This window comes from Calliphora vicina, chromosome 4, assembly GCF_958450345.1.
Source record: "Calliphora vicina chromosome 4, idCalVici1.1, whole genome shotgun sequence".
Lineage (NCBI taxonomy): Eukaryota > Metazoa > Arthropoda > Insecta > Diptera > Calliphoridae > Calliphora > Calliphora vicina.
In genome coordinates, this window is record NC_088783.1 from 77921680 (window position 1) to 77932749 (window position 11070).

The window sequence follows — 11070 nt, forward strand, 5'->3', positions numbered from 1 at the left end:
TCGAATTTTAGCATGATAAAGGTATTTATAAGAGATTTATGAATACTTAACTGATTTTTGGAAATGGACCTTATATGGGAGCTATGGCCAAATATGGACCGATATTCACAAAATCCTGTAGTATGATTTGTAAATATAAATTACGGATTAGTGTGAAATTTTGTTTTGATATTGATATTTTTTAGATATTTATGTAGGTTATTGTGTTTTTCGGAAGTGGTCCTTATATGGGAGCTATAACCAATTATTGGCCGATCTTCATAGAATTAGGTATAGCGATTTTGGTATATATGGGGACTATTTATGACGAATTTAAACTTAATAGCGATATTTATAAGACATTTATAATTATTTAAGTGATTTACGGAAGTGAACTTTATATGGGGGCTATGGTCAAATATGGGCCGATCCACAAAAAAATTGGTATTGTGATTTTCTTAAGCACGAAACTTATTTTTCCTGAATTTTGTGTGGATACTGCAATTTGGTAGGCATTTACAGACCATAGAACCATATTTCGGGTAGAAATTTGTATGGGGGCTAGGTGAAATCATGGACCGATTCCTATAATATATAATTCCTGGAAATTTCTTTGTGGCATTACAAAAAATTGCTCGGAGGAAAGAGAATTGAATCCAATGATGAAATCATCTCACAAAAAATACTTCTTTTGAAGACCTTGACAAATCATATTTTTTGGAAGAAACGTTGGACTTTTTGACATACCTTCGTAGTTTTATTATAGTGCGGTTATTCAGGTGTACCAACATGACAATTTGGGTGACATTTAATGTAGTTTGTATTTCCAACTTTTATCCGGTGTTTGAGACAAAATGCTCGTTAGTGCAACGTCTCCAAATTATTCAGCTATATTATTTTTTAAATTCTCATATGGATTACATTGAAAACCAGTTGTCAACAGAATCTGATAAGCATGGTGCACAATTTCATCAAACATGCGCACCCATTGAAGAACGCTTATAGCTGAAATATGCTGGACATTGTAATTAATGAATACTTCCTATCCAAATTTGCTATCAATGATAAAATAATAGAGATATTAGTGATTTTTAGTTAAATTTTAACTATTTTTTTCATGCCAATTTTTTGGGGTACTTTAAAATAAAATTCTTAATAAATAAGAAATTAACCCTAGGCTCTATTTTGTTGTGTCTTATTTCTATCTTTCTGGTTGAATTTTCAGTTTTGGTGTATTCAGGGATTTATATTAAAATTTCACGGATAATATTTTTGCTGAAAATTTTGACCCCTTAAATCCCTGTTTTAAGGGTTTTTTTTGCTCTTTTTTAAAATAAGGACAAAAAAGACCCATGTCTTGAGGATTTAGAGGGTTAAAATATTCTACAAAAATGTTCTCCGTAATATTTTACATAAATTTGCTGAACACATTTTATACCTAAAATGTAAGGATCACATGGTTTCTTATGCCCATTAACAGTAATAATGTGCCAGAGTTGGGAAACTTTCAAAACGCCGTAATTTTATGATTTGTTCATATTGGGTATATTAAACTCTATTCCGTTGTAGATTCACAGCTTTGGGATTTTATAATAAAATGAGTTAAATTTGAAAGGACCTTTGTGAGTTGGAATAATCTCTATAATAATTGCTTTGAGAAAATAATGATCGATATTGAGTCAGTGGAGCGTGATTACTATTTTTATTAATCAATACTTTTTTATGTTACAAATGGAAGTTCGAAATAAATATACCCCCTTTATTGGATGGTTAAAAAAAAATCATTGACCGGGGAGTGTAAAAGAAATCTCTGTTTTTTGTTCCTTCTTTCTTCTATAGTTGAGACCATTATATGAAAGCAACTCTGCTAAATAACTGTTGAACTGCATTGATGCAACAACCGGTAGCAAAAACAAACCCAATACAATAAACAGCAGTGGTTGTGTACTGTGGCTCTAGAACTACTGGTAGCAGTAGCATCATCAGAAATTCATGATTTTTTTTCTCTACTATTTCTCGCATTGAATCGACAGATCCAAATAGAAAATCATTGTCCAATATTTTTGGTATGTTGTACAAATTTCTTTTATTTTTACAGACATTTTTTTATATTTTTTTGGTTTTGTAAACTATATCATCATGCCTGAAATGGATTTTAGTTGAGATGTACTCAAATATATTTTGTATATTTGTAAGTATCTATGTGTGTCCACTAATATCGGTGTGTGTGAGTGTTCAATTGTGTTGAACATTTTCAAGTAGTGTACAGCTTGACATATAAATCGTTTAAGTTTGATTTGCTGAAATTGAAAAACTATGGTTTGTCTGTCTGTTTGTCTCTCTATGGAGAGTACAGTAGTTGAAATTTAGTTTTAAATGTTTGATATCTGTCTATTTGCCCAACCGTCCGTCCGTCTGCTGGTCTGTCCGCCTGCCTTTTTGTACACAGTAGACATGCCGTTGGAACTCTATCAACAGTTGGTAAAATATACTTTGTATAGTCATTAATAAAGTTTTTGGCCAAAAAGTTATTGAAGTATTTCTCTGTGTTGTTTTCATCTTTTTTTCTTATTTTTCTATTGGACCAGCAGCAGATATTTGTATTTTAAACAAATATTTAAACTTGTGCAAAATTGTTTAAATATTTTGTATATTTAAATGTCTCTGCCATTTATAGTTGAAATCTATGGGCAAATGTTTTGCATCTAAAACGATAAATAGAAATACATACATATCGGTTTTTCTAAACCTAAAAACATAACAAAAATTAAATAAACATATTGGTCAATTTGATTGCAGTTTATAAATTTAATATTTAATTTGAAAAATATTGCAGCATAAATATAAAAAAGAAATGAGCATGAAAATATTTGTTGGTTTTGAAGTATCGAAAAAATTTTAAGAATTTTGTAACGCATCGAAACATTCATCATAGACTTACAAAAGTATACATATTCTGGGTGCTTAAGACGATATAGCTATGTCGGTCCGTGTGTCCGTCTGTTGAAAACACGATAGGGCCCAAACGAAAGCAGCTTGATGGCTGAAATTTCCCACTCTCTCTTGATAAGGTTTGTTTGGTATTGAAATTGATCAATATCAGTCCATGCTTTCCACTAGCTCCCATATAGTTAATGTCCCCCGGAAAACTTTTTGAGCAATCACAAATATGTTGATTTTGCGGCAATCCTGATACAATTTTGTGTAAATTATTTCTAAGTACTCTGAAATTATACTACAAAATATGGCGATAATCAAGCAACATTTGTTCCAAAAAAAAACATTTTTTAAAAATGGACCTTTTCTTTAATTCTTATAAATAGTTTATATAGTTTCCTTTATACAAGCTTTCGAGGGAATGCGAATCACGTCTTGAAAAAAATCGCAAAAGGGCATCTATGTCTAGAGCCGCAGAAACAGAATGAGAACGCGAATCACGGCTTCAGCAACTTCGTCGCAGTGCATCTTCATCGTGAGCTGCAGAGACACCCCAACAGCATATCGAAAGACTAGAGGCCAACCGCTCCCGAATGGCTGGAACAAGAGAAAGAATCGATTTATAGTTGGCAGAATTTCATTACAATAAGCATGATGATTACAGGAATTACAAGGACCTACTGATGGGCGCAATGAACAAACTTTGCTTACATTGCAGCGTTTTGAAGTTCTCTAAGGAAAACACGGAATGTGCTCTAAGAACGGTAAAGTTGTCCCGATACCAATTATTGAGTCTATCGACGAACTTCCGTGTGCATTTGCAAGACCCTTCTGCCGAAACATTCTTAAAACTATTGTTGAACATCGGAAATGGAAAAATTCCAATTGATCCCGACACAAATAAGATTTCGTTCCCACCGAACTTCTGCCAAATGCAAATGAATATTGAGCCGCCTGAGCTGCTTCTATATTATATTTCCGGCGCCACTCCGATTTCCATGTACTTCCTTCAAAATATCCGAAAGTACAACGTCGGCATCATGCCCACCTTTAAAGTTCAAGGACAAATGTAACACAGAATTGGATCATTGATCCCGCTTCATCATTGATGCGAATTTCCTTCAAATTTATTTCACTGGAAATGAAACTACAGAAGCCGAATGCTCTCGGCGAACATGAGTGCATTTGCTGCAAGACACTTCTGCCGAAACATTCTCAAAACAATTTTTGGACATCGGAAATTGAAAAATTCCAGTTGGTCCAGCCAACTGGAAATGAGATTTTGTTCCCGCCGAACTTCTGCAAATTACAAATGAATATTTAAGCCGTTGTCGACAAGGTCTTACAAACAATGCTCAATTAGTCCCGGTCCACAATGTAAAACATTTGCTGCAAAACATTTGAGTTTGTTGATGAAAGGGGAAAGAGGAATAAAATAGGGAACTTTGTTTCATGTACATGAAGTTTTTGTTGAGTATGTCATCCACATTTATTCGTTCGTATTCGTACTGTACAGAAATGTCAAAAACTGAAAAGCAAAAACTTCACTTTGTGAACACGAATGCAGTTTCAAAAGAGAATTTAAAAATGTTTTGCAGCAAATGTTTCACAGTGTGGACCGGGACTTAGCAAATTAAATTGAAACTGCCTGGCGAAACAATGAAATACAAGTTGGCAATTATCCTACTGAATTTTTTAGTTAATGGAACCAGCCGGAATGACACCATATGTATTAACGTTGAAGGTTGGATCACCGGTAATGCTTCTCTGCAACTTAAAAACGCCATAATTATGGAACGGAATAAGATTGACAATAAAAAAATGTTCACCAAGTTTAATTGAGGCAACAATAATCAGTACTGATTTCACGCATACCGATGAATTCCAATGACTTACAAATTCCAACTAACGGATCCAATTCCCGTTTCGTTTTGCCTTTGCTATAACCATTAACAAAACACAATAAATCGTTGACTATTGCTAGCTTACATGTGGCTTGCTCCCAAGTTGGCATACCAAATAATTTATATATTTCTACTCTAAATAAAAACACAAGAAACATTGTATATCCCTTGGAAGATGAATTCATAAATATAATATCCCATTTGCCTTAAATACATTCGTTTTTTTTTAAGGCACTGTATTTATAGATATCTGCCGCAACTACTTCTAAACCAATAGCCCGATTTTCCTTGGCAATAGAGGGGGTGCTGATAAGTTTATGTTTTAAATTTGGGCTTATAACACCAAAGTGGGTATAAAAAAATTAAAAAAACTTAAACTTCCTCTACAACTCCTCTATAGCCATCGGAAAATTTATTAAAATCGAGCTATTCGTTTAGAAGTTACAGATTTATTTCCACTTTTTTGCAATATAAAACAGATATTTTCTAAGGGCAAGCAACGCGAACCGGGTTCAACCAGTAATTTTATATTTAAAAATAACTTCTTTGTTAACCTTTTACATCTACAAAGTACTTTATAAATGTCACTTGTAAATGACAAAATTTTCGCTTTAAATTTCAAAAATTCTTATCACTAAAATCTTTTAACAAATCTTTGACATCAGTGACATCGTTTTTTAGGTTACAAACATGTCACATGGCAAATGCATACAGTATCTTCACTGTGGTCCACAATTTTTAAAATAAAAAATTAAACAACAGCAACACAAAAAGTTTATTTTTTAACTACTTTTCTGAAAATAAACACAGAATAAACAAAGTAGTAGTAGTATAAAAGATAGAGAGAAAAAACGGTTATAAATTGTTGTATCAAAAAATTTAATACGTTCATAATGGATGTAGCTGGAGTGCGTGTTGGCAATTGATTACAATGCGTTGATAACAAAACTGAAAAGCAGAAGAAAAAAAAATAAAAAAATATATGAAACATCTTCTAGCATTTACAAGACCCCATTTCACATAATCCTTTATTTATTTATGTTAAGGATCTCCAAACAATGTCATTATGATACCTTGTAAAATGCAAACGACATACTCTAACACATACACTGGAATTATGTATGTTTTATTAACACTCATACGCAGATATGCTGATACACATACAGTGTGGTGCAAAAGTAATTCACGCAAATAGTTATTGATGAATTTTTGTTGTGGATCAACTATTGGGTGTATATTGTATTCACAACAGATGGCGTATCTTTTGCAGACAAGGCGTCATATGCTGGAAGTTTTTCTTTACTTCTTTAATTTGAAAAAATGTTCCGCTGAAGCACACCGATTGCTCTCCAAAACTTATGGTGAATGTGTTTCATCGATTTTACACGATGACAAAGATAAAGCCGTAATATTTCATCATGATAACGCTCGGCCAAATGTTGCAATACAGGTTAAAAACTATTTATAAAGAATTGGTTATAAAGTTTTGCCTCACCCTTATAGTTCAGACCTTGCCCCTTCCGGCTACTTGTTGTTTCGATCGATGCCGAAGGCACTCTCTGGGATGGGCTTCACTTCAGAGCAGAGTATCCGATAATGTCTTGATTCGTTCCTGGTCTCAAAAGATGAGCAGTTCTTTTGGCCCGGAATATATATGTTGTCAGAAAGACGGGAAAAAGACATAAATTTAAAAAAAATATCCATTTTTAACCCTCGGAGGGTTAACCAGGTCTGTGCAGACCTATATGAGATTTGTATGAAAATGATATCCCAAAAGTGAGTGTAATTTTTTTTATGCTAGGAAAAACAAAAAATTAACAACAAAAACAAATTATAATACATCTTAGGTAACTACTCACGCTATTTTATTTTATTTTTTTTGTCCAATTTATAATGGACTACTTGAAGAGGATACGGTGGTGGTCGTCTATCGACCTCTACACCGAATAACTCCATTGCAACGTCCAACATATTGGAAAAAAATGCTAACGGCCATCGGTTTGTGGACCGTTTGCAAGTGTAACCACCAATCTGTTCCATGGTGCCCACAATATTTTAGTTTACTATTTCGATGAATCTACGAGTACTAAATGTGTGCGACATTATTGTTGTGGTAATATAATAAAGTTCTCAATGTCTCTCTTTAAGGATCCAACATCTCCTTCGGTATGCAGGCTTTGTTTCTTTGAATGGTTCCTACATAACACAACCGTTTTGTCATCAAAATCGTGGCCAAATCATATGCCGAAAAAATGTATCAGCATATATTGTTCGCCCAGAACCACAATATTTTTCCACCAGTTTCAGAACAACGTTCTCGGCTAGATTTGCCAAATTTTCCAAACGTAGTCTATGGCGGCCGATTTACTTTCTACTAGTCGAGCGAATCATGTAGTGCTATTGTCAAATCGATTGTACTTGAGAATCTGTTTATATCGGATAACGAACATCGGTACCTGGTAGATTGGGTTTCCATTATTGCTCCACAACTCAGGAGCAGGCTGATTATTTGACTTAAATATGCCGGAAAACAAAGTAAGGCAAATAAAAGCATATATTTCGTTTTCCATCACTGGAATTAACACACAATTTGTTCATAGGTCTGCACAGATCTGGTTATGTCGTTTGAACCAAAATATTTGAATATCTGGATTGCACCGATTCCGGAACCACAATCGGTTTGATTTTTTTCTCATTGTGCCCGGTGAATGTTGCTTCAGGAAGTCATGAAAGGATTTAACCTTAACACGATAAACAATAATGTTATACACACTTTTATATGTAAAAGGTCTGCACAAGCATGGTTATACCTCCGTGGCCAAATCATATGCCGAAAAAATGTATCAGCATATATTGTTCGCCCAGAACCACAATATTTTTCCACCAGTTTCAGAACAACGTTCTCGGCTAGATTTGCCAAATTTTCCAAACGTAGTCTATGGCGGCCGATTTACTTTCTACTAGTCGAGCGAATCATGTAGTGCTATTGTCAAATCGATTGTACTTGAGAATCTGTTTATATCGGATAACGAACATCGGTACCTGGTAGATTGGGTTTCCATTATTGCTCCACAACTCAGGAGCAGGCTGATTATTTGACTTAAATATGCCGGAAAACAAAGTAAGGCAAATAAAAGCATATATTTCGTTTTCCATCACTGGAATTAACACACAATTTGTTCATAGGTCTGCACAGATCTGGTTATGTCGTTTGAACCAAAATATTTGAATATCTGGATTGCACCGATTCCGGAACCACAATCGGTTTGATTTTTTTCTCATTGTGCCCGGTGAATGTTGCTTCAGGAAGTCATGAAAGGATTTAACCTTAACACGATAAACAATAATGTTATACACACTTTTATATGTAAAAGGTCTGCACAAGCATGGTTATACCTCCGAGGGTTAAAGTATTGAAAATTCATTACTAGTCTGTACCCTCCGTATGTGGAATAAACTTCCAGCAGAAGTCGCTCTATCTCCAATTAAATATACTATTTTCCTAGTTCCAACACAAAGCATAGCATGGGTATTCCCTGAGTGCTAATCCAAGCAAAAAAAGTAATCAGCATGAAAAATTACCTCCACACTATGTGAAGGTGCACAGAGTTTAGCAGATGCGAGATTCACAGACTCCACTTTGAGAAATGGGTTGTTTAAGTAATATACGAAGTTTTTAGCATGTATCCCTAAACGCGAAAATGACTGATGGTAATTTATAACCTATAACTTCATATTATTTCGCTTTGATGACTGCAGGATGTCCTAGCTAAGAATATCTTAGCGGAAAACTTCGACAGGATATGTGCTATGGGATCGTATCAATTCGCAATTCATTTCCAGGCTGAGAATATTGTTATGTTGTCTTTAAATAAACCGGATTCTTTTAAATTGCAATTAAAGGCGCCAAATAGATTAAAAATTATACAATAACTCGTTTTATATATTCAAATTTACACAACAAGATTTTAAAAAATCTCTATCTGTGTTTTTATACAAATTGGCGATTTTTTTTTAAATTTTAGACCCGACGTTACTAAATTTGAGGGGCCATACAATGGCCCCCATTAGAGCTAGGAAGCCGAATATCTGCATTAACGAAAACACCTCAGCTCCTACCAAGTGAATTTTTGTAATAATATATCCAATAGTTCCCGAGATACCGAATTATTTCAAAAAAAAAAAAAACGTTTCTAATCACTTTAAACGAGAACCATAAATTGAAACAATCAATAAAATTATATGTTTAAAAGATTGCACCAATTTTTAAGCCCACTGTATATACACTATAATTCTTGCTATACAATGAAGATGAATCTTCGAAACAAAACAACAATAACAAAAATAATACCTTAATATAGGAAATCATTTTAATCTAGAACTGCTGCCTTTGTTGATGTTGTTGTTGCAAGAATCCGTATGCAGCAGCAGCTTTTACTTCAACATAAAACTTCATTGCACCAACTGAATGCAATAAAATGCAATGTGGTCTCTGGCACGCAGTATAATCAAAATATTCTCACAAGTACAATAAATGTCTGTCTGTATGTATGTATGTTTGGATATCTGTATCTGTGTTTGTATAAAAATAAATATTAATGTGTTTTTGTATGTAGGTGAGTGTAACGTTCATACGTAATGTTCGTATGTCTAGAATATAATACGCGGCATATTGTAATACAAAGTGACTTCTTGATGATGTTGCTGCTATAACAGCTGAAGTCATACGAACAACAATATTTTCTTTACAGTTTGACTTTATATGGCAAAATGCATTCCCGTGAAAGCAATAAAATTTACAAAAAAATACAAATAACTTTGTATGTACGTGAATATGTGTGTGTATTTGTTTCTGAATGTACTTATGTATGTGTGAATGAATGACTTTAAGGTTAAAATACATCAACATACCCATGCACGTACACGATTAAATGCATCCTTTTAAACTTTGTGGTCAGAGGAATGAGACCAACTCAAAATTTGTTTCAATGAAGGTATTTTTCTATTTAAGATAATGAAATTAATCAAAAATACTACATATTTTTAGTTTTGATGGACTGATAGATGTTTAAGTTTTGGTGCAGTACTGAAAGTGGAAATATTTTGCAATCGAAACTCCCTGATATCTTTATTCGTCTCAGTGTGTGATATGTCTCAACTAAGGTAATTTTATTTTGAAACATAAATTTATTCAGTGTATTGGCCATTGCACAGTGGGGCAGAATCTAAATTTTTTGGAAATAAATCTGGCATTTCTAAACGGCTGGTCTGATCGGGATAAAATTTGACGTAAGCGTAGCCAAGGATTAACAAGGATTATCTCAGAAATATTAAAATCTTTGAAATCGGATGGGAAACAAAAAAATGACACGTGTTTAAAAATGTTACATGACGAAGGTACCCTACCTTGAGCCCCAATAATAACTTGAACTCGAATGTTCCTTGGCTACGCTCATGTAAAATTTTATCCCGATCGGACCAGCCATTTAGAAATGCCAGATTTATTTCCAAAAAAATTTTGATTCAGCCCCACTGTGCATTGTTAGTTATGACCTTTTTCCATCTTTCTCGCAATATATGGATTCAGAGCCAAAAGAACTGCTCATCTTTTTAGCCCAAGAATGAATCAAGCCAATATCGGATATTCTGTTCCAAAATGAAGCGTATCCCAGAGAGAGCTTCATCGAAACAAATAGTAGTCGGACAAGCCATGGTCTGAACTATAAAGCGGGTGAGGCAAAACTTCCCAAACACTTCATTCTACATACTTTTTAACAGATATTGCAACATGTTGCCGAGCGTTGTCATGATGGAATGTAATGTTTTCATGTTTTGCCGCATATTCGGCCAATGCTCGCTTCAAATTAATCAGTTGCGTTCCATGTGATGTTCTGGCCATATTTCAGTAGCTCATAATAGATAGGACCATTTTGGTCCCACCAAATACAGAGCATTAATTTTGCGCCATTGATATTTGGCTTTGGTATCGATTCAGCAGGTTGGCCGGGCTTCACATTCGATCTCTTAAGCTTCTGGTTATCGTAATGGGTCCATTTTTCATCGCAATTAATGATTCGGTCCAAAAATGATTTTCTGTTACAGCGTTCAAGCAGCATTTCAGACAGCTTCAATTCGTATGGTATCCAATTTCCCTACTTTTGGATGAATCCTTATGCTTGCAAACGTTTTTAATTTGCTGCTTTTGAGTAGCTGCAAATGATTTTGCAAACTCAGTATAAGTGACATAAAG